General features: G+C 41.2%; 1 long non-coding RNA gene across 2 annotated transcripts; it reads left to right on the top strand.

Moving 5' to 3' along the window:
- Positions 1–2,489: 2,489 nt before the first annotated feature.
- On the top strand, positions 2,490–11,758 carry LOC121144147. Of its 2 annotated transcripts, none has more exons than XR_005881455.1 (3): positions 2,490–2,538; positions 8,253–8,376; positions 11,729–11,758. It is a non-coding gene; the product is annotated as an uncharacterized LOC121144147 (long non-coding RNA). The 2 variants fall into 2 exon arrangements; XR_005881454.1 differs by lacking the exon at positions 2,490–2,538 and adding an exon at positions 4,641–4,747.
- The last annotated feature ends 9,052 nt before the right edge of the window (positions 11,759–20,810 follow it).

Consider the following 20,810-nt stretch of genomic DNA (forward strand, 5'->3'; position numbering starts at 1 on the left):
TGCATTATCAAAATATCTTTTAATGTATCTCAAACTCCTTAGTGAGTTTCTTTTATGAGTCTTTTAAACAATGGAAACTATAGCTAGTCTTCAATTACTTCAAAGACCTGAGAAGGAAATAATGTTATCTGAGTAATCAGAAAGTGCAAGTAAGCAACTTACAAAACAACTGGCAGGATAGATAGACATCCAAGGTTCTTATTCAGTGTTGGGGAATCCCATCTTTGGCATATAGGGCTAGCATCTTTGACAGACTTTTCTGTAAAGCAGGATAACGAAGGACTGTCCTGCCTTGTCTTGACAGTCTTTCTTCCACCAGGAATACACACCAAACTTCAAAAGCAAGGTTTTAATGATTGTTCATCTAACCATAACAGAGACACTGTCTGGAAACTGTCACAGCAGCCTCCAGAGTGAGTGAAGTTCCCTGTCTACTGCTAGGTTTTATTCACAAAAGTTACAGGATTACATCAGTAGGTATGGCTTGGTTTCTGATTGGTTGATATTTGGGAACAATTAGGAGAATTTCTCAGTCATATTTTAGAATGAAATACCTGTGTACCAATTATTCTCATTGGTCAGTGCTGAGAGGGAACATTCTGTGGTTTCTATGGCATTGTCTTGTTACTTCCAGTTGTCCAATAGTTTTCATAATTATATCCTGGAGAATACAGGGGATGTTTTTGACCCCCCTGGAGTTTCTTTTGTGGCCAAACAGTTCCCAAGAAACTTGTGATCCACTTTATTTGGTGTTCTGTAAGCTTCTTGTACCTTCATTGGCATGTCTTTCTTTAGGTTAGGAATGTTTTCTTCTGTGATTTTTTGAATATGTTTTATTCTCCTTTTATTTGGCTTTCTTCACCTTCTCCTATACCTACTATTCTTAGTTTTGGTCCTTTCACAGTGTCCCATATTTCCTGTGTGTTTTGTGTTAGTGATTTGTTGAATTTGTCACTTCTTTGGTCGATGTATCTATATCTTCTAGTGTGTCTTCAACACCTGAGATTCTCTCTTCCATCACTTGTATTCTGTGGGTTATGCTTGCATTTGTAGTGCATGATCTTTTCCCCCGTTTTTCTATTTCCAGCATTCTTTTAGAGACACACACACAGCCACACACACACACACACACACACACACAGAGAGAGAGAGAGAGAGAGAGAGAGAGAGAGAGAGAGAGAGAGAGAGAGAGAGAGAGAGAGAGACTGCTAAGGAAACTCTATATTTTTTTTTTTTTTGGTTTTTCAAGACAGGGTTTCCCTGTGGCTTTGGAGGCTGTCCTGGAACTCGATCAGTAAACCAGGCTTGGTCTCGAACTCACAGTGATCCACCTGCCTCTGCCTCCTGAGTGCTGGGATTAATGGTGTTCGCCACCAACGCCCGGCTAGGAAAATCTAGATTTTGTGGCCTCCTAGAGCCTAGGGACAAAACTGAACACAAAGAAACTCCAGACCCCTCCCCCCCATGTTGCTAAGCAATCCGTCATGGAATTGAGAAGGAAAGGAAGGGCAAGAGGATAATTGGAGAAGGGAGAATATGGGGTGAAAAAGATACCAGTGCCTAAGTGGTTCTTTAAAAAAAACCTGGATGGGCCAACAGGATGCCTCAGGATGTAAAGTCACATACTAAGCATGGTGAGGTGAGATTGATCTCGAGGACACATATGGAGGAGAACAGATTCCAGACTCAGAATTTAATTTGATTCTTTCTTTCTTTTTTCCTCTGTTCCTACCTGTCTGGATTTTCCCCCTTTTTGGTGTTTTGAGATGTAACTTTGGTTATCCTGGAATTCACTTTGTAGATGAGGCTGACCTTCAACACAGAGATTTTCCTGCCTCTGCCTCTCCAGTGGTGAGATTAAAGTTTTATACCAACTTTCTCAGCTTCATTTGATTTCTAATTGAATCATTTTTCGGGATTTTTCTCTCAAGGAACCTTGATATAACAATTGCTCCTTCCTTCCCTCTCTTCCTTCCATTCATTTTTAGAGGCTCTAGTGCTTTTCCCACTGGGATAGAAGTTACTCATAGGCAGTGGTGACATAAAACTCCTGATACTGCATCCCTCTCTCACTGGCTGCAGATGTGGCAATGACATGTGCCCAGCAGATTTCTTAGCGACCAGTCTTAGCACCGTGGTTCCCTGCTGTTGGGAAAGGAAATTTAAATAATGTAACACAAATTAATAAAAGACCCAGAGAAAGATATTGGGGTTCAAGCTGCAAACTGAAGATCAGAAAAGCACAGTAGCCAAGACACTAGCTCTTTTTCTAACTCAGGCTGAAGGCTGATCCGTCTCCAGGATTTCTCCTCCACACCTAACACTACTTTCTCTCATCAAACTGGCTTGAGACTAGATCTACACCTGAGACTCTTTGCTTTTGGTGTTTCTTAGTGATGTGATTAAAGGAGCAAGATCCCTAGTGTTGAGATTACCTTTGTATGAGCTGGTTCTCTTTCACATTGATTCAAGCTTGTGCAATCATGGGTGTCTTCTGACTCACAGAGATCCTTTGTTATCTGAGTCCATGGATTAAAGGTATGTGCCAACTCTGCCCAGCTTGTACATCTGAATAGCATGGCTGGCTTTGAATTTTGATTCTTCAGGCAATCTTTATTAAATTATTAATAATATATCAGCAAATAAAAGGTTTTTTTCAATTAATCATATTTATGGGGGCATTTGCCATGTTGCCCATGTGGAGTTCAGAGGAAACCTTCAGGAGTCTATTCTCCTGGGTTCCAGACATCAAACTTAAGTCTTCATGGGAGCAAGTACTGTAATTATGGAGCCTTCTTAGGATTGCTGGGTAAGTGGTTTGTTCTAAAAGTCCATTTCAGAAAAAGGAAAAAAAAGACCATTTGAGGCACTTGGTTTCTATTGTTTTCCTCAAGAAAAGTTTGTGTGCCCGAAACTCACAGAAAACCTCCTCCCTTAGCCTATTGAATGTTAAGATAAAGAGTATGCACCCTATGCAGGATGACACTGGGGTATTAATAAAGATTAGTGTTTGGTTGACTTCTATCACATCATGCTTTGCTGTTGATTTACTCTTTGAGATAAACTTTCCATCTTACTCTTGATCATTCTAAAGTACTTGCTAGGGAGGACTCCAGGTTCCCGATACCCATCTCAGCTCTTTCTCATCTGCAACATATTCATGGGGTGTGTTTTTGTTTAGTGTTGGGTTTTTGTTTTGTTGTTTTGAGACAAATCTAATTTTGTAGCCTTTGGCTACCCTGAAACTCACTAGTCACTCAAATAACCAAACACAATAAAACATATACATAGACACTGAAATGACACACACAGACACACACACACATACACACACAGAGAGAGAGAGAGAGAGAGAGAGAGAGAGAGAGAGAGAGAGAGAGAGAGAGAGAGAGAGAGAGAGAGAGAGAGAGAGAGACTGCTAAGGAAACTCTAGATTTTTTTTTTTTGGTTTTTCGAGACAGGGTTTCCCTGTGGCTTTGGAGGCTGTCCTGGAACTCGATCAGTAAACCAGGCTTGGTCTCGAACTCACAGTGATCCACCTGCCTCTGCCTCCTGAGTGCTGGGATTAATGGTGTTCGCCACCAACGCCCGGCTAGGAAAATCTAGATTTTGTGGCCTCCTAGAGCCTAGGGACAAAACTGAACACAAAGAAACTCCAGACCCCTCCCCCCCATGTTGCTAAGCAATCCGTCATGGAATTGAGAAGGAAAGGAAGGGCAAGAGGATAATTGGAGAAGGGAGAATATGGGGTGAAAAAGATACCAGTGCCTAAGTGGTTCTTTAAAAAAAAACCTGGATGGGCCAACAGGATGCCTCAGGATGTAAAGTCACATACTAAGCATGGTGAGGTGAGATTGATCTCGAGGACACATATGGAGGAGAACAGATTCCAGACTCAGAATTTAATTTGATTCTTTCTTTCTTTTTTCCTCTGTTCCTACCTGTCTGGATTTTCCCCCTTTTTGGTGTTTTGAGATGTAACTTTGGTTATCCTGGAATTCACTTTGTAGATGAGGCTGACCTTCAACACAGAGATTTTCCTGCCTCTGCCTCTCCAGTGGTGAGATTAAAGTTTTATACCAACTTTCTCAGCTTCATTTGATTTCTAATTGAATCATTTTTCGGGATTTTTCTCTCAAGGAACCTTGATATAACAATTGCTCCTTCCTTCCCTCTCTTCCTTCCATTCATTTTTAGAGGCTCTAGTGCTTTTCCCACTGGGATAGAAGTTACTCATAGGCAGTGGTGACATAAAACTCCTGATACTGCATCCCTCTCTCACTGGCTGCAGATGTGGCAATGACATGTGCCCAGCAGATTTCTTAGCGACCAGTCTTAGCACCGTGGTTCCCTGCTGTTGGGAAAGGAAATTTAAATAATGTAACACAAATTAATAAAAGACCCAGAGAAAGATATTGGGGTTCAAGCTGCAAACTGAAGATCAGAAAAGCACAGTAGCCAAGACACTAGCTCTTTTTCTAACTCAGGCTGAAGGCTGATCCGTCTCCAGGATTTCTCCTCCACACCTAACACTACTTTCTCTCATCAAACTGGCTTGAGACTAGATCTACACCTGAGACTCTTTGCTTTTGGTGTTTCTTAGTGATGTGATTAAAGGAGCAAGATCCCTAGTGTTGAGATTACCTTTGTATGAGCTGGTTCTCTTTCACATTGATTCAAGCTTGTGCAATCATGGGTGTCTTCTGACTCACAGAGATCCTTTGTTATCTGAGTCCATGGATTAAAGGTATGTGCCAACTCTGCCCAGCTTGTACATCTGAATAGCATGGCTGGCTTTGAATTTTGATTCTTCAGGCAATCTTTATTAAATTATTAATAATATATCAGCAAATAAAAGGTTTTTTTCAATTAATCATATTTATGGGGGCATTTGCCATGTTGCCCATGTGGAGTTCAGAGGAAACCTTCAGGAGTCTATTCTCCTGGGTTCCAGACATCAAACTTAAGTCTTCATGGGAGCAAGTACTGTAATTATGGAGCCTTCTTAGGATTGCTGGGTAAGTGGTTTGTTCTAAAAGTCCATTTCAGAAAAAGGAAAAAAAAGACCATTTGAGGCACTTGGTTTCTATTGTTTTCCTCAAGAAAAGTTTGTGTGCCCGAAACTCACAGAAAACCTCCTCCCTTAGCCTATTGAATGTTAAGATAAAGAGTATGCACCCTATGCAGGATGACACTGGGGTATTAATAAAGATTAGTGTTTGGTTGACTTCTATCACATCATGCTTTGCTGTTGATTTACTCTTTGAGATAAACTTTCCATCTTACTCTTGATCATTCTAAAGTACTTGCTAGGGAGGACTCCAGGTTCCCGATACCCATCTCAGCTCTTTCTCATCTGCAACATATTCATGGGGTGTGTTTTTGTTTAGTGTTGGGTTTTTGTTTTGTTGTTTTGAGACAAATCTAATTTTGTAGCCTTTGGCTACCCTGAAACTCACTAGTCACTCAAATAACCAAACACAATAAAACATATACATAGACACTGAAATGACACACACAGACACACACACACTGACACACACACACACACACAAACTCTGTCCATATCAGGAAAGACATTCACCTCCATTGGTAATCTTAGTACATAATGGTCAAGCCTTTTCACCAACTAAGCTACATTTCCAGATCATGGCTTTAAAATTCCAAGGACACATTCTAATATTTTTAAATCTGGTTTAGTTTGTTTTTAATGAGGAATGAGCATTCATAGTAATGTGCATATTAGTTTCTTTGGTTCATTTGAGCTTTTGGAGACAGGGTCAAAATAGGGAAGGCTAATCTTGAACTCTAGATCCATTGACATTGTCCAGGTTTGTAGACTCATTATGCAATTGGAGTTAGTATCCTCTTATAATTTAATACCCATTTAAAGTGTAAAAAAAAACTTTAAAATATTTGTAAGTTTTCTTTGCTCATCTCCTTTCTTTCCCTAGATCCCAATCTATCACAGGAAAATCTTTTCCTTGTAGCCTCTGTACACTTGGTTTCTCATCTAAGTAGCATGTACTAATAGGCATTTCATGAATTCCCCTCACTCCTTCCTAAGAGGTATCAGTTTGGTGAAATTATAGTAAGGGTGGTTTGGGTGTATGACATCAGCAATGTATTTTCTTGAGCACCTGTTCAGTGTCTTTTCCTATAAAAGGGTCTGGTCAGTCTGTATGCTCTTGAATACTTCCAAATAGAGCATGGGTAGGTACCTGGTATGATAATGATTGGCATGTGAAGCAACCTTGTTTCTAATTTAAATTTAAAAATAAAAATATATAAAACACACAGGCACACAGACACACACACACATACACACACGCACACACACACACACACACACACACACGTATACAAAGTTTTCTGAGCCAGGTGTTAGTGTCAAACGCCTTTAATCCTAGCAACCGGGAGGCAGAGGCAGGCGAATCTCTGTGAGTTCAAGGTCACAGTGGTCTACAGAGTGAGTTCTAGAAGAGCCTCTTAACAATACAGAGAAACCCTGTCTCTTTTCTGAAAAAGGAATGGCTCACAACTTGATGATCAGTGAGAGTGAGCCCCAAAATCTCATGACTTCATAACACATTGAAGCCAACAATGGTGAGCAATTGAGCCTTTTACACTGTCTGAACACATTGCAATAAAACTAAAAAGTGACTAAAATTCCAGTGATGTCCAAGCCTGATAAATATTAAAAGAACTTCTTATGGAATTAATGGGTCAAGGAAAAAATAAAACAAAGTAAGGAAAGAAGGAAGGAAGGAAGGAGGGAAGGAAGAAAAGAATAATTTCCTGGAATGAAAAATATTTACAACAAACCACATCACAACTTCTGGGACACATTGAAACCAATCATATGAAAGAAATTTTAAACTCTGAGTGACTAGAATAAAAACCTGAAAAACACAAAAATTATTTTTGTGATTCAAATGAAATACTAGGAAACAAAATTACACTAAATCCAAATGCAGTGGGCAGCAAGAGATAATAAAAATCAGAGTAACAATGAAAGAGAAAGCATGTCTTGTGGTGCACACCTTCAATCTGAGTAGGGAGGAGGCAGAAGCATGACTTTTGAACTATAGCCAATTTGGTCTATACAATGAGTTCCAGGATAGGCTGAAAACAGAGAAACCATGCTATGAAAAACAAAAACAAAATCAACAACAAACATTTAACAAATAGAAGCAATAGAATCAACAAATTTTAGAAGTGATATTGAGGAAAAATAAATAAGACTGACAGAACTTTGGCCCAACTAACCTAAAGAATGCAAGAGGGGACTCAAGTAGCTGAATCGGAGATGAAGAGGGACACATTACAATTGTTACCAAAGGAATCCAGGATATTTTAATATTATAAACAAAATTATATATCATTAATTTAACAACTTGTGCTCCATAAAATGTATCACAATAAATAAAAGACCCAGAGACAGATTCTGAGCTTCAAGCTTGAAGCTGCAGATCAGAGAAGCAAAACAACTAATGCAGTAGATCTTACTTCTACCCAGCTGACATGGCAATCCTGTCTCCTCATCATATTCCATTCTGTGCCAAGTTGTATCCTCCTGTCTACAACTCCCTAGTGCTAGGATTAAAGGCCTCTGATCCCAAGTGCTGAGATCACTTAGTGTGAGCTGTTGCATTTATTAGTAGTCAGTGTGTCATTAAACTAATAGGGACCTGTCTACTTAATCCTGAGTCCTAGGATTAAAGGCCTGTGATCCCAAGTGCAGATATTGAAAGATCCCTACCCAGGGCCACCTAGGAAAAGAAAAGCAAGGCCAGGCTGTTGCCTAATGAAAAAAAGCCCAGACCAGGTGACTCGCCCAGCTGCCAGGATGTCAAACCGGATCTGTGGTCACCAGAGCAGTCATTGGACCCGGATAATAATTGGTGAAGCGTGCCAGGGTCTTTTATGTGGCAATATCAGGAAACCTAGTCCTTGGCAACTACCCCTGCCCCCAGTTGTGTCTATGATCACCATAGTAGTCATGGGACCCAGATAATAATTACTGAAGCATGCTAGGGTCTTTCATAAGGTAATACCAGGGAACAGTCCATGGGAACTACCCCTGCCCCGAAGATGAGCCAATGAAATGCCTGTTGCTATGCTGATACTTATGTAACCATTAAAACTCTATAAATATTATACTTCCTGCTAGCCCGGTATGCTCTGCACCCGAGTTGCAGTAGCATCCGCAGATGCCTGTGTACTCAATAAATCACCTCTTGCATTTGCAGCCAGTGGTCTGGCCCTGGTTCTTGGGCATAGGGTTACGTTCAGTGCCTGGCGCTTTGATGCCGAGGTCTTTCATTGGAGGTCCCACCGAGATTTCTGCCCCAGAACCACCAGTGCCACCAGGAGGTAAGCTAGCTGGCACCCTGTCCACTTTGTTCTTTGTTATATGTATGTATGTTGATCTGTCTCCGTGCAGTATTCCAAAGGTTGGCTACGTAGTCATTCAGTAATTAGGGCGGCTTGAGAAGGGGCTGAGGAGCCCAGACTTCTCCCCCCGGCACCCTGGCAGATGCGCCAGGGATCTGGAAGCTCAATGGTTTGGAGCTCATGGGCCTGAAAAGGGAAAAACTGGACGACTACTCCTGTTGACCCATCTGAGTATTTACTTTCGGTTCTCCACTGAAAGCGCACAGCGTGTCTGGTCGTGAGTTGCTTAATTGTGTTATTTGTCTTGTTCGTCTACTTGTCTTTGTATTTTGAGTTTTCTGATTCAAGCATGGGACAAACCATAACCACCCCTTTGAGCCTTACTTTAGATCACTGAAATGAAGTTCAGATTCGTGCCTCTAACCAGTATAAACTGCACATCTGAGTGGCCAACCTTTGATGGGAGCTGGCCATGACATGGGACCTTTAACCTAGAAATTATCTTACAGGTTTAGGATCGTGTCTTTGACAAGGGACCCCATGGACTCCTGGAACAGATAGCATACATTGTTATTTGGGAAAATTTGGCTACAAACCCCCCGACATGGGCAGCCCCGTTTGTGACTCTCCTACCTCCTCTGAAGGAAGTCTCAGAGAAAACCATCTGCTTCTCCCCTCCCCCTTTCTGCACCCTTGGTCCCTGTCCCAGCTCCAGATCATCATCTACCCCCAGATGATGCGCTTCTCATAGACTTTTTAAATCTTGCAAGGGGAAAACTACAAATAACAAGTTTTGTAAAGTTAATTTAAATTTGTTAATAGGTTTTCATGTTCAGGATAAATAATTTTTCAACCCTGGATGACTATCCTTACAATAGTCTGTTGATAAGATGACTTTCACATTAAGACAGCTGTTGCATGCCAATTTTTTTATAAACAATTCTTTTTATAAGTTGGTCCTATGGCTGAGGACTTTGGCCAAGCCTAGCTAGTCAGTGGCCCATCTTATCCCTCTGTCTCTGGTCTTGCCTGCCTATACACGTGGTACAGCTCAGGGGTCTTCTCTTGCTGCCCTGAACACATGACATGCTGGGCAAAAGTCCCTCCCACTATGTGCCATGGGTTAGAGCATACTACAGCAGGGTCTCCTATCTCTGAGCATGCAGTGAGGCAGCTGCTCTGTTCTCCAACTGCTGCTGCAGCCCTCCCAGGTTGAGCCTGCTCCACCCTCACCTGCCTGCCTTTGAGGTGTGCAGGATGTGAGGATGGGGACCTCTCTCTCTCTCTCACTCTCTGCCCCACACACATGGTGTGCTGGCAAAGGAGCCATCTGCCAGCTTTTCCCTCCACCAGAGCTCCCTGCCCAAGCACACAGGGCTGGAGAAGGTAAGCCATTTAGCCAGATCCGGTCTTCCCACAGAGACGGAATGGCCTTAAAGTTATAACTACAAGAGAAAAAGAAAAATGTAAACTGTTTACTATGATGTTTCCTTTCTATGCTTGTTTTGTTTAAAAGTTCTATCTGTATTTTCTGTCATAATATAAGTTTTATTGCAAGCATAGAGCTAAAACAAAAGTGGTGCAGGTCGCCACCATTTTACAGTCAGTCACATGGCAAGCTGGCCACATGGCTGACTGGTAGCCATTTTACTAAAGTTAAAAGAGATACCTGATCCACCATCTTAACTAAAGGTGACCACATGGAAGTTATGAGGTACATCCTATCAACAAGTTTTTCTTCAGATTTAAAATGTTAATGCTTTTATACACAGGAATGCTAAGTTTTATAATTTAACAGTCACCCAGATAATAATAATGGTTTTAAAGGCCTAAAATATATTTTAATTTTCAATATTAAAAAAACATTAAGGGATTTCAGAACAGTTTTTAAAATGTTTTCAATTTATAAGGTTATAAGATATTTATACTGTTAAAATGTTTAAAGCTAGACCTGACAATATAAAGTTCTAGTTTTATAAAGGTTAATAAAGTTTATACTTTCAACAGTTAAGCTTAAGGCAGACAAACCTCTAATACTTCAGAGACCTGCAGAACATGACATTTAAAATGTTAATTTAAAAGTTTATAATATCAGACAGACAGCCAGATCCTAACAGTGACACAAAGTCTCCAAAGAAGATTACGAGAGACCCCGGTCCCTGCACCTGGATTGTGTTGACTCTGACCAGTGAGCAAGATGCTTAAAGGTGACACCTGCTGCTGCCAGGACCTGGCCCAGAATGTGGACAAAGCTGCTGGACACTGGAAAATTGATTGCACCCCTTTTGCCGAGACAAAACAAGGTCAGTCTTTTCCATGTCCCTCTTCCACAGAGAGAAAGAAATCTCACCTTACAGGCCTGGTAAAGATTGATGCTGTTCCTGATACTTGTGCCTCCGGTGCTAATAAAGGAGACTTGGGTATGACTGTATATGGACTGGTACCTGGCACTTTTTAATAGATTCAGAGACTGTATAAAATTTATCCTTCTCAGATCTCTAAAAGTATTAATGGTTGTCAGCTTGACATCAGGCAGCCATATCCACAAGACTATAGTCAGCTTGGTAGCAAGCCTTAATATGTCTCAATAAGGATCAAAGGATGTAAATACTTGTTCAATCACAAGCTCAAGGTTTTTAGGTTTATTTTGGTTATCATCTAAATATAAACTTAAAGAGCTTTTCATCAGGCTAAAGATACCTCTGTCCAATTCATACCTGGCTCCCTGGACAGAAGACAAATGTACACTACTAGCCCAAATCTGTAGTTTCTGCTAGGACGCAAAATACAGATACCCAGATATTTGCTTTTTCTACAATATAGATTTCAGTACCAATTGATAATGCTAATGTACCTATAACCTTTATGTCCTTTTGTATAACAAAATTTGCATAGGCTTCACAGGATCAAAAGTCATACAGCTTGGGTCCACTTCTCACAAGTCAAAGAGGACTCCAGATAAGTACAGCATGTTATCCCACCTGTCTGTTCCTGAGAATGAGATTTTCTCTCCTGGTCATGGGATTCCTGACCTTCCTGACCACTAATACTATGGGTCTAAAGGGTTCCAATTAAAACTCTAAGTTTTAACTTCTGTTCCCAGTTTTAAACATGTCTTAAACAGGTTTCCACTTCTGGCAAACACATCTGAACATCAGTTGCTGACCACAGCCTGCTCCTAAAGACTGCGAGCCCTAGACTTGCTGTGGATGTGAACCAGTTCAGCTGATGTGGACACCCCCTGTCTCTTCAACACAGTCTGCCAATCAGCTGCTCCTGCATAGATACCCCATTGCCTAAATTCCCTTTTTGCTTTTGTCTTGCATTTCAGCCTTCTTGGGTCCCCTAACTTCGTCCCAAAGTCAGCAAGAAGTAGCATGAAAAGGAATACATCACCCTCTTTTCCCTGGTTGAGATGCTAAGTCAAAAGAAAAAAAATTCTCCTACATAGGGAACAGTATAATAAGAGAGGGAGGCATATGTGCCACTCTCAAAGAGGAATGTTGTTTTTATACAGACAAGACTGGGGTAGTAACCAAAACTCTGGATAAACTCAAGAAGAGGCTGACTGTTCATCAGAAAAAATTTAAATCCCAACAACACTTGCATGAGGGTTGGCTTAACAAATCCCCCTGGTTCGCTGCACTAGTCTCTACTCTTATGAGCCTCCTAACCTTTGGGCCCTGCATTCTCAAACAGTAATTCAAGCCTTAGTCCTAACTCAACAATGCCATGTCCTCAAACAGACATAACCATAAGTAAACCTTAAGTAGAGAGGGCTGGACAATAGGTATGAGATTCTACCTATGCACAAGAACAAGGGGGGGAATGAAAGACCCCTACCCAGGGTCCCCTAGGAAAAGAAAAGCAAGGCCAGGCTGTTGCCTAATAGAAAAAAAAACCCAGACCAGGTGCCTCGCCCAGCTGGCAGGATGTCAAACAGGATCTGTGGTCACCAGAGCAGTCATGGGACCCAGATAATAATTGCTGAAGCGTGCCAGGGTCTTTTATGTGGCAATACCAGGACACCTAGTCCTTGGCACCTACCCCTGCCCCCAGTTGTGTCTATGATCACCATAGTAGTCATGGGACCCAGATAATAATTACTGAAGCATGCTGGGGTCTTTCATGAGGTAATACCAGGAAACTTAGTCCATGGGAACTACCCCTGCCCCGAAGATGAGCCAATGAAATGCCTGTTGCTATGCTGATACTTATGTAACCATTAAAACTCTATAAATATTATACTCCCTGCAAGCCCGGTATGCTCTGCACCCAAGTTGCAGTAGCATCCGCAGGTGCCTGTGTACTCAATAAATCACCTCTTGCATTTGCAGCCAGTGGTCTGGCCCCGGTTCTTGGGCATAGGGTTACGTTCAGTGCCTGGCGCTTTGATGCCGAGGTCTTTCAATATCATCTTTATGTAAGCTGTTGCTTTAGAACTGGATCTATTTTGAATAATCAGTGTGTGCTTGAAGTAACAGAGATCCTTCTACCTCTTAATTCTGAGTCATCCTGGGACAGTAGGTGTGTTATCACCAGTGCCTCTATACCTGGAGGCTTGCTTTGTTTTCTGAATCCTAAGGTAAGATTTAATAAAGTATAAATTGTATATCACCACAATTCCCCTCTTTTCTCTAATGGAAACAGAAGAATGCTACGACTAACATAAGAAAAACAATACACAATAAGTACAATAAATATATACGATATATACAGGCAATTTCATCAACAATGTCCAGTTCATTTGCATTTGACAAATGCATAGAAGATAGTTCATTATCTATATCATCTTGATGAGCATAGGAATTTTTACTTCTGCAAGGCAAATGACAAAGTCCGCAAGACAAAAAGGCAACCCACATTTTGGGAAAAATATTCACTAACCCTAAATCTGACAGAGGGCTGATCTCCAAAATTTACAGAAAACTCAAGAAGCAAGTCTACAAACCACCAAAGGATCCAATAAAAAAGTGGGGTACAGAACTAAATAGAGAATTCTCAGTAGATGAGGCTAAAATGGCGGAGAGGCACTTAAGAAAGTGATCAGCATCTCTAGCCTTCAGGGAAATGAAAATCAAATGAACTCTGAGATATCATCTTACTCCTATCAGAAAGGCTAAAATAAAAAAAAACTCCAGTGACAATTTATACTGGAGAGAAAGTAGAGAAAGGGGAATACCCCTTCACTGCTGGTGGGAGTGCCGACTCCTACAGCCACTTTGGATATCAGTATGGTGATTCCTCAAGAAAATTGGACTCAGTCTACCTCAAGACCCAGCAGTTCCATTCTTAGGCATATACCCAAATGATACACATTCATACAACTACACCTGTTTCATTATGTTCATACAACATTCTTTGTAATACCCGAACCTGGAAGCAACCTAGGTACCCCAAAACTGAAGAGTAGATAGAGAAAATGTGGTACATTTACACAATGGAATACTATTCATTGGAAAAAATCAATGGAATCTTGAAATTTGCAGGCAAATGGAGGGCACTAGAAGAAACCATCCTGAGTAAAGCAACCCAGTCACAAAAAGGGAAACATGGCATGTACTCACTCATATATGGATTTTATACATGAATCAGGGGAGTGCCAGCCTACAATCCTACTGCCCGGGATTCTGGGAAACAGAACCTTCATCCAGTGATTTGCTAGCAGAGGCAGACACCCACTGTCAAACACTGAACTGAACTCCTGGAATCCAGTGAAAGAAAGGGAGAACTGATGAGCAAAGGGGTTAAGACAAGGCTGGTTTAACCGACAAAAACAGTTGACCTGAAGAAGGGGGAGCTCTTGTAAGCCAGATTGATGGTTGTGTGGAAAGCATGGGACTGATCCAGACCTCCTGTATGTGGATGTCTGTGAGGAGGCCTATGCAGTCTATGGGGCCTTGGGTAGTATTTATCCCTGGTGTACAAATGGACTTTGAGTGCCCATCCCACAGTGAGAGATGCTCTCTCAGCCTGCAATCTTGGGGGAAGGCCTAAGCCCTGTCCTGGATGAGATGACAGACTCTGGAGATCCTCCATGGAGGGTCTCACCCTCCCTTGGGATTTGAGTGGAGATTGGGTGGGGGCTGGGAGGCCTGGGTGGGGTTGGGCATAGGAGGAGGGGAGGAAGATGGAGCTTGGATTGACAAGTAAAGCAAGCTTGTTTCTAAATTAAATGAAAAAAAGGAAGAAAAAATGAAGTAAAAAATAAAAAAAGCCGGGCGTTGGTGGCGCACGCCTTTAATCCCAGCACTTGGGAGGCAGAGGTAGGCGGATCTCTGTGAGTTCGAGGCCAGCCTGGTCTACAAGAGCTAGTTCCAGGACAGCCTGCGAAGCCATAGAGAAACCCTGTCTCGAAAAACTAAAAAAAAAAAAATGAAGTAAAAAACAAGCTGAGCAGCACTGGCACAAGCATCTGGGAAGCAGAGGCAGTCTTCCTCTCTGGAATGAGTTCCAGGAAAGTCAGGGCCGAATAGAGAAATCCTGTCTCAAATTCCAAAAAGGAAAATGAATAGTCAGCAACCTAAACAGACCCATAACAAAGGAAGAATTTGATACGTTAATTAAAAATCCCTCTGGCTAAAGAACACCCAAGGGTTTGAAGGATTGGAACAGAATACTAGCAGACATTCAAATGAGAGCCTTAATCTATCTTTCTTCAAGTATCAAAGTAAGGCCAGGCATAGATGGCACATGCCTTTAGCCTTTAATCCCAGCACTAGTTAGGCAGAGGCAGGCCGACCTCCATGAGTTCAAGACAAGCGTGGTCTACCGAGCAAGTTCCAGGAGAGGCTCCAAAACAATACAGAGAAACCCTGTCTTGAAAAGCTAAAAAAAAAAAAATGTATCAAAGCAAAAAAAAAAAAAAAAAACAACATATGAGGCGCCACCAAATTACTTCTACAGAGCCAGCATGAGTGTGATAGCATATCAGGTAAAGAGACAGCAACAACAAATAAGTTAATGTCCGTGATGAAAATAGATCCAAGACCATTCAATACAATATTTGCAAGCACAATACAGGCATATATACGAAGATTAGCTGCCATGAACATTTATCTGTGCAATGAAGAAATGGTTTCACATGCAAATGTCATTAAACTTTAGATAAATAGTCTTTTGATGAGTTATACATCTTTTTTGTTTGATTTGTTTTTTCTATTTTCTTTTTGTTTGTTTGTTTGTTTTATTTTTTGAGGTAGGGTTTCTCTGGATCTTGGGATCCTGTGCCTCAACTAGCTCTGTAGACCAGTTTGCTCTGTACTCAGAGATTCACTTGCCTCTGCTTCTGGATGCCTGGGATTAACAGCATGTGCTACCACTGCCTGGCTAAACTGTTTTCCTCAGCAGTTTTGTTGGTGTTGGCTTTGTTGTTGCTTTTGTTTTGTTTTGTTTAAGATAACATCATACATATACAAACATACATACATACATACATACATACATACATACATATCCCAAGCTGTCCTTTGCTTCCTATCCTCCTGAATCAGTCTCTAGAACTCTGAGGATCATGACAGTCATGTATTAGTTATTTTTGCTTTTTTAGTTCCTTTTGTAAAAATGATTTATTTATTTTTTTCTTACGTGCTGTGTTGTTTTCATGTATAATCTGTGTGAGTGTGTCGGAAGTCCTTGAATAGGAGTTACACTCAGGTGTTTGATACAATGCAGATTCTGGGAATTGAACATGGGTCCTCTGGAAGACAGCCAGTGCAAGATAGCCAGTGCTATGGGTACTGATCTGCTGCCCATGGCTCAATAGATTACCTAGGCCTCCTCACTGACACTCACATTCAGGGGGTCTTGATCAGTCCCATGCTGGATTCCCAGGCTGATGCCTGGGATTCAAGAGTTAACCTTTGTCAGGTCAGCTGTTTCTGGGGGTTAAACCAGCTCCTCGAATTCAATGAGAATGAAGACACAACATACCCAAATCTATGGGACACTTTGAAAGCAGTGCTACGGGGGGAAGTTCATAGCACTAAGTGCCCACATGAAGAAACTGGAGAACAGTTATACTAGAGAATTAACAGCACAGCTGAAAGCTCTAGAACACAAAGAAGCAAACTCCCCCAGGAGGAGTAGATGCCAGGAAATAATCAAATTGAGGACTGAAATCAATAAAGTAGAAACTAGGAAAACAATACAAAGAATCAATGCAACAAAGAGTTGGTTCTTTGAGAAAGTCAACAAGATAGACAAACCTTTTTCCAAACTTACCAAACAGCAGAGAGTGAACATGCAAATTAACAAAATCAGAAATAGCCTTTTAAAATCCAACATGCCTTGATAAAAGTCCAAATACTTAGGCAAATAAGGAACAGACTTCAACACAATAAAAGCTCAAGATGAGAATCTCCCAGCCAATGTCATGGGGAATGGAGAGAAACTTTAAGCAATTCTGCTGAAGTCAGGGAGCAGACAAGGATGTCATGTATCACCACTCCTTTTCAATATCTTACTTGAAGGACTAGCTGAAGCAATAAGGCAAGAGAAGGAAAATAAAGGGAACCATATAGAAAAAGGAGTTAAACTATCCCTATTTCAGGTGTTTCCAAAGACTCTTTTCATCTTTCGAGTATGTTTGTCTGTACTCACACAATGCATTTTATGTCAGTGTTGTCCAGACCACAGGAGCCATTGCACTCAGATACATCACAGAACTGGAGAGTAAGACTTTCTGCTGTAGGCACCATATACGTTGGACAAAGCACTGGTAGGAATGAAGCTGGAACTTATCTGGAATTCCTGTGTACAAAGGTGCTATGCAAGCTGCTAGGAAGAAATGCAATCGAAAGTCCCACCTGGCTGTGAAGCCTATGAACAACTATGACAAGATAAGACATGTCAAGACAGACCCAAGGGTGCAATAATGACACTGATATTTCTGGGGTTACCGACAGCTACTTAATTGGACTTCTGTTCTTCTCAGTGGGGTGGAGTTTATGTCTGGTGGTAGAAATCTAGGCAACTCCCAGTGGATAGTGGTTATGTACCCCAGAGGAGAACCTACTACTGTCCCACTTCTATGCCAGCATAAGGCCACCTGTTCTCTAAGAACCCAGCCTTGTATCATAGAAGAGTATAGCTCTTATCCTGTCCATAGCAAAAAGATGTTGGTTTGTTTGTTTGTTTGAAGTAGATGGAGTCTATCACAGGAATACATAATGATGAAAAAGGAGAGAAGAAATAACTTCTCTGTCCCCAATTAATACATCTAGAAAATTGACCTACACCTAAGGCTCAGGTAACATGCAGGAAGACGGGGCAGAAAGATTCTAAGAGCCAGAGGATTGTGGTATCTAATGTGAGGTAGTGTCCTCTATTCATGACACAGAGCTGAACACAACTAACTGTAACAAGTTCGGTGCCTAAACAAGACCTGGACACTGACAAGATCAACTGACAGCCCAAGCTGGATGGCAAAGTCTCACAAGGACTCAGCCAAGAGTAAATAAATACAGGGATTAAAGAGTTGCTAATTTGTATCCCCTTGATCTCCTTTTGTTGTCATATTGCTCTAGCTAGAACTTCAAGTACAAGATTGAAGAGCTATGGAGTAAGTAAAGAGCCTTGTCTTGTGCCTGATTTTAGAGGAATTGTGTTGAGTTTCTGTCCATTTAGTTTGATGTTGGCTGTTGGTTTGCTGTATATACCTTTTATTATGTTTAGATATGTTCCTGTTATCTCAGCTCTCTCCAAGAATTGGAAAGGAAGTGGTTAAACTTTCACTATTTGCAGATGATATGACAATTTCTATAAGTGATCCAAGAAACTCTACCAGGGAACTCCTACACATGATAAATACTTTCAGCAAAGCACCAGGATACAAGATCAACTCCAGAAACTCAGTAGCCCTAATATATACAGACAACAAAAGGGCTGAGAAAGAAATCAGAGAAACATCACCCTTTAAAATTGCCACAAACAACATAAAATACCTTGGGGAAACCCTAACCAAACAAGTGAAAGTCCTGTATTGCAAGAACTTTGAGTTTTTAAAGAAAGAAATTAAAGAAGACACCAGAAAATGGAAAGATCTCCAATGGTCCTGGATGGGTAGGATCAACGTAGTAAAAATGGCAATCCTGCCAAAAGCAATATACAGATTCAATGTAATCCCCATTGAAATACCAGCACAATTCTTTATAGTCCTTTAAAGAACAGTAATCAACTTTGTCTGGGAAAACAAAAGTTCCAGGTTAGCAAAAACTACCCTATTCAACAAAGCATCATCTGGAGGCAGGACCATCCGTGACATCAAGCTCTATTATAGAGCTAACATCCTAAAATCTGCTTGGTATTGGCATAAAAATTGACAGGTAGACCAATGGAATCAAATTGATCCACCCTGATATTAACAAATACCTGTATGAATATCCGATCTTTGACAAAGAAGCTAAAAATATGCAATGGAAAAAAGAAAACATCTTCAACAAATGATGTTGGCACAACTTGATGCTGGCATGTAGAAGAATGGATATAGATCCATGTTTACTGCCATGCAAAAAACTTAAGTCCAAATGGATCAAAGACTTCAACATAAATCCAGCCACACTGAAACTCTTAGAAAAGAAAATGGGAGGTACCCTTGAATGAATTGGTACAGGAGATCTCTTCATGAACATGACACCAGCAGCATAAACACTGATGTCAACCATTAATACATGGGACCTCCTGAAATAGAGAAGCTTCCGTAAGGCAGAGGACACAGTCAAGAAGACAAAAGGCAATCCACAGAATGTGAAAAGATATTCACTAACCCCACATCTGACAAAAGGCTGATCTCTAAAAATTACAAAGAACTCAAGAAGCAAGTCTCCAACACACCAAAGGATTCAATTAAATAGTGGTCTACAGAACTAAATAGGGAATTATCAATAGAGGAATATAATATGCCCGAGAGGCACTTGAGAAAGTGCTCAATATCCATATCCATCAGGGAAATGCAAATCAAAACAACTCTGAGATACCATCTTACTCCTGTCAGAATGGTGAAAATAAAAAACAACAACAACAGTTTATGCTGGAGAGGATGTGGAGAATTGGGAACACTTCTCTATTGCTGATGAGAATGCGGACTCCTACAACCTCTTTGGAAATCAGTATGGAGATTCCTCAGAAAAATGGCAATCCGTCTACTACAAAGCTCAGCAATTGCACTCTTAGGCATACACCCAAAAGATTCACATTCATACAACAAGGACATCTGTTGGCACTATGTTCTTAGCAGCATTATTTGTAATAGCCAGAACCTGGAAGTAACCTAGATGTCCCTTAACTGAAGAGTAGATAGAGAAAATGTGGTACATTTACACAATAGAGAACTATTCAGCAGAAAAAAAACCAATGGAATCTTGAAATTTGCAGGCAAATGGATGGCACTAGAAGAAACCATACTGAGTGAGGTAACTGAGACACAAAAAGAGAAACAGTTTATGTACTCACTCATATATGGATTTAGACATGTACCCAGGGGAGTGCCACCATACAATCCCATTGCCAGAGAGTATGGGATACAGAACCTTCAACCAATGACTGATGGAAGCAGAAGCAGACATTCACAGCTAAACACTGATCTGAACTCTCTCTGGGTAGAGACAGAGAGGGAGGGCTGTTGAGCATAGGGTTCAAGACTGGGCTTGTTTAACCACAGAATTAGCTGATCTAAAAAAGAGGGAGCTCTTGAACACCAGACTGATGGCTGGGAATCCAGCATGTGAATGATCAAGACACCCTGAATGTGGATGTCAGTGAGAAGGCCTAGGAAATCTAGGAGCCTTGGGTAGTAGATCAGTATTTATCCCTGGCTTACAAATGGGCTTTGGGTGACCATCCCACAATGAGAAATGCACTCTAAGACTGGACTCTTGGGGGAGGGTCTAGGCCCTGCCCTGGATGAAATGACAGACTATGGACACTCCTCATGGAGGGCCACATCCTCCCTGGGGAAAGGAGTGGGGATTGGGGGAGAGGATGGGGGGTTGGTGGGAGGGCGTGAGAGGAGGGGAGAGAAAGGCAGAGGGACATGGGATTGACATGTGAACAAACCATGTTTCTAATTTATATTTAATAATAAAATAAAAAAGGAGTTGCTAAAAGAGGGAGAGTCAGTCATCTGGGAGCAGCTCCCTGATTGCTTATCCATCCAGTGATCTTCCCTAAACTGGTGTGTATGAACAACACTAAAGCATCTTGGCAGGATGCACTTATAGAGGTGTGTGTGGAACACATCCCAGACTCAGAATTTAGTTGATTCTCTCTCTCCTCTCTGTCTCTGTCTCTATCTTTCTGTCTCTTGCTTTCTTTCTTTCTTTGTTTTTCTTCCTTCCCTACCTCCATCCCTCCCTCTCTCCCTCTGCCCCTCCTTCCTTCCTTCATTTCTTCTGAAGGATCACTAACCCAACTGT

This window comes from Mesocricetus auratus, unplaced genomic scaffold (assembly GCF_017639785.1).
Source record: "Mesocricetus auratus isolate SY011 unplaced genomic scaffold, BCM_Maur_2.0 Super-Scaffold_100014, whole genome shotgun sequence".
Lineage (NCBI taxonomy): Eukaryota > Metazoa > Chordata > Mammalia > Rodentia > Cricetidae > Mesocricetus > Mesocricetus auratus.